This window comes from Heloderma suspectum, chromosome 14, assembly GCF_057233095.1.
Source record: "Heloderma suspectum isolate Gila_16-S chromosome 14, 16-S_ref, whole genome shotgun sequence".
Classification (NCBI taxonomy): domain Eukaryota; kingdom Metazoa; phylum Chordata; class Lepidosauria; order Squamata; family Helodermatidae; genus Heloderma; species Heloderma suspectum.
The window spans coordinates 10,482,835-10,486,570 of record NC_139471.1 but is presented as its reverse complement, the minus strand read 5'-3'; positions in this window follow the sequence as shown (position 1 = coordinate 10,486,570).

The window sequence follows — 3,736 nt, the reverse complement described above, 5'->3', positions numbered from 1 at the left end:
AGGGGGAGACTCAAGTGTGTGCGTGCGGGGGGGGGGGAGGCAATAGGAAAGCAGGCGGGGGAGAGGAGAGGGCGATTGTGGATGTGGTGTATGGGGGGGGGCGATTTGGAGGTGGAGGCAGAAATCCTGGGCAGCTGGCTCAGAGTGGGGTGCACGGGGAGGGAGCAGTTAAGGGAAGATAAGACGGAGACCCCAAGTTCCTGGCTCCTTTGCAAGTGGCAGAACTCCCTCGGCCAAATTCTGGGGCTGGTATATATGCGCTCCAGTGACCTTTCTAATTGGTTATTAATGACCCCCCTCCCCTGACGTTGCAAGATAGACTTGTTCTACCAGAATGAACCAACGCTTCAGAGAGAGAGAGAGAGAGAACCCCCCTCCCTCTTTAGAGGGGATGGGGGAAGCTGATACAGATAAAGGGGGGGGGGGAGGCGGAGAATCTTTGCCTCTCTTAGCCCACCCTGAGCGCACCAATGGAGACAGAGAGGAGAGAGGGAAACGCATCTACAGACACCTGCTATTTCTTACTCAACTCGAGGAGGAGGAGGAGGAGGAGGAGGGGGGGGGAGAGAGAGAGGGATTGAGAAACAAACAAGAGGAGGGAGAGGCAAAGAGGAGGACTAAAAATATAAATAAATCACACCACACACCACGGCAGGCCCAGGGCATCTCTTTCCTGGCTTGGAAAAGGTTGCTTGTTTTCTTGTTTCCTTTTTGAAGCGTCAGGGGAAGATAACGAAGAGCCTTTTGGAGCCAGGATCAATTTCGTTTGACATCTTCCTAAGTAAAATAAATAAATAAATAAATAAACATGAAACAAACACGGGCGGGGTGGGGGAAGGCCAGAGCGGGCGAGCGCAGGCAGAAGCCGGGCGAGCGAGCGCGTGCGGAAAGCCCGGTGGGACGCGGGAGAGGCAGGCAGCGGTGAAATTGACTAGGCGAAGGAAACTGACCCGCGCGCTCCACTCAGGCTTTGGGAACTGCCAAGAGGCGGCTCAGACCGGAGGGCTCTGGAACTTTAATCAATTTATTATATACGTATATTTCTCTCCCCCTTCCCCCATACACACCTCCTCCAAATCCCGAATCACAGCCCCCGATTTCTAGTTTTGCAACAACGACAGAGACAAGAAACCCAACAGCCAGGAGCCCTGCTCTGCCCCCTAAAAAGTTTGATTCGCTTCTGACTCGAGACAGCCCCTGTTCCAGGGGGGAAATCACAGCCCTGTTGGTGGAGAAGGGCCGTTCTGATCCCCTTCACGGAGCGCTTTTTCTCCATCTCCGTGTGCGCGCCAGGTATGAAACAGGTCGTTTGAACATGAAGACACGCGCCCCGTGCCCCCACCCTAGCCCACACACAAAAGGGAAGGGAAGAAACAGGGGCTTGGTTTTTCTTACACGCTCACGTTCACACACACACACAGCATCCTGGTTTTTGTAGCGTACTCTGTGGGGAGGGGGGGGGGAAACCCCAAGACGAAATACTCTTAAGGGTTGGATGATCGGAGAACATCTTTGGGTACACCGATGGCTCAGACGGAGATCTTCTATCGATTCGCTGATTGGAACCGTTTCACAGTTACACATTTGAAACATAATTGTTTCAGTTAAGGGTTGGGGGGAGAATAATATGAGGAAAAAAATGTTAACTGGATTTAAACACACACACCCCGTTTCACACACACTTTTTCGTTTCCAAAACGAAAGCAAACGATTTTAAATGGTTAATGGGTCGGGGGATCAGAAACGGGCTGAAGGATTTGTCTCTGAAAAGAAAGAAAAGTAGAGTTCACCCCCCCCCCAAAAAAAAATTAGTCTGTCTTTCCTAAATATTTTCCCCTTTAAATTCGGAGTGAAACTGGATTGGAGATTGAGAAGGAGAAACTTTTGAAATTTTGTTTTGTAAAGTCCCTGCCGACCCAATTAGTAATAGTAGTAGGGATAATAATAAACAGATCAGCACTAATTAACTCATTTCGAAGCAGTTCAGCACACCAAACAGTTTCAAATCCGTTTAAATTCATAAAATAGAGGTTCCGTAATGTGGATGTGCTTTTAAAGCTTGTTTTTTAACCACGTCAAACCCGCCCCCCGCCCCCAAGACATCGCCTATGAACCACTAATAGAATTCCAGGGGGTGCCTTGAATGCCACGCGGTGGGCGGGGGGGGTCTGTTTTAAATTTCAATTCGGAACCAAGGAAGGTGTGATTGACTGGCAAAAAAAACAGTGGGGGAAATTTCTCTCCCCACCCCCAACCCATTAACAGAAGCTGCTTCTAAGGCGGCGATGTTAGCTTATATTCTCCACCTGCCTTAACGCATTCCACCGAGAAACGTGGATTTTTTTTCTTTTAAAATAAAATGTAAAAATCAGGCGGTATCGCGCGATCCTATGTATATACGGAAGGAGGCTCCCGTGAATTCAATGAGACTCGTTTGAGAAGAAGTGACATCCGCTAAGGTTCCGCAGCTTTCAACTTTCTTTCGTGACGGGACCGTTTGCAAAGCAATTGGCGATCGGGGGCGGGCTATAGACAGGGGAGAAGACCTAAAGCAATCTCAGAATTGGTATTCTTAAAAAACAAACAAAAAACCCCCCAAAATACAGAAATCTGAAATAGCTTAGATGCAGCCAACACCTGGAACTCAATTCAAATTGGCTTCAATACGCCAAGTCTATTTGCGTCCAACCAGGTGAATTCCTTCTGAACCCTCCCCTTCTATACCAGAAGAATTTCTCCTTCCCTCCCTCTCCACCCTCAAACTGTCATTTTCTGAACAAAAATGAAGAGAGAAGGAGATCCACACACACCCCACCCCAAGAAAATATATACTGTGCGCAAAGATGAAAGAAGAGATTTACCAGAGGAAAGAGGGATGGGTTCTTCAAAGGAACGGGTATAATTTTTTAAAAAAAATCTCCCTAGATTATTGGGGGGGGGGGGATTTGCTTTCCCATTCAGATCAATAGATAAGGACTGGGGAGTTAACTCCTGGCGGTACTGTATCCTAAGGGGCGGCCGTGTTAATCTGTTGGTGCGCAATCGACAGAGTTTTGTGCCACTTTAAGAGACGAGTTCTCAAGACCAGTTCACACGGCTTAGTGATCCCGCAACGCGCCGCCGATCGCTTTGCCGCTTTCACCATCAGGGTGGTTAAAACGAATCGGTGGATCCGAAAAGCTGGCTTCTACGCGCGTTGGGGTTTTTGAAACGTGGAGGGAGCGACCTCTAAAACCCGCGTTAGTTATTAGAAATGTGGTATCGTGTGCGGGTTCAGAGCTTACGCGGAGGCAAATCCAGGTTTGCCCGGGTTTAAACCTTTTTGTCTGGAGTATACACAGGCTTGGACCTGTATAGTTGATCAGGAAACAGCCAGTCACAAGTCCCTCATAAAGGCACATGGGTGATACACGTGTTTGCGAAGGCGCCTGTTATCGCATGCACACGTTACATTTGTAGCAGCGGAGGCTGGCGGCTATGATTTCGGTGGGGCTGGGATTCCATTCTGGGTTTCAGTCAGAACCAGACAGAACTCCAAAGGAGCTATCCAAGGTGCTTAAACCTATCTCCCAAATGGGTTCCGCATCTTGGATAGTTCCTTTCGAGTTCTAGCTGGTTCTGACTAAAACCCAGAACGGAATCCCACCCCACCAAAATCGGAGCCCCCAGCCTCCGCTCGTTTGTAGGGATGAGCTTGAACCACGGCTGTCCAAATCCTATGTGAAGCAGCCGAGAG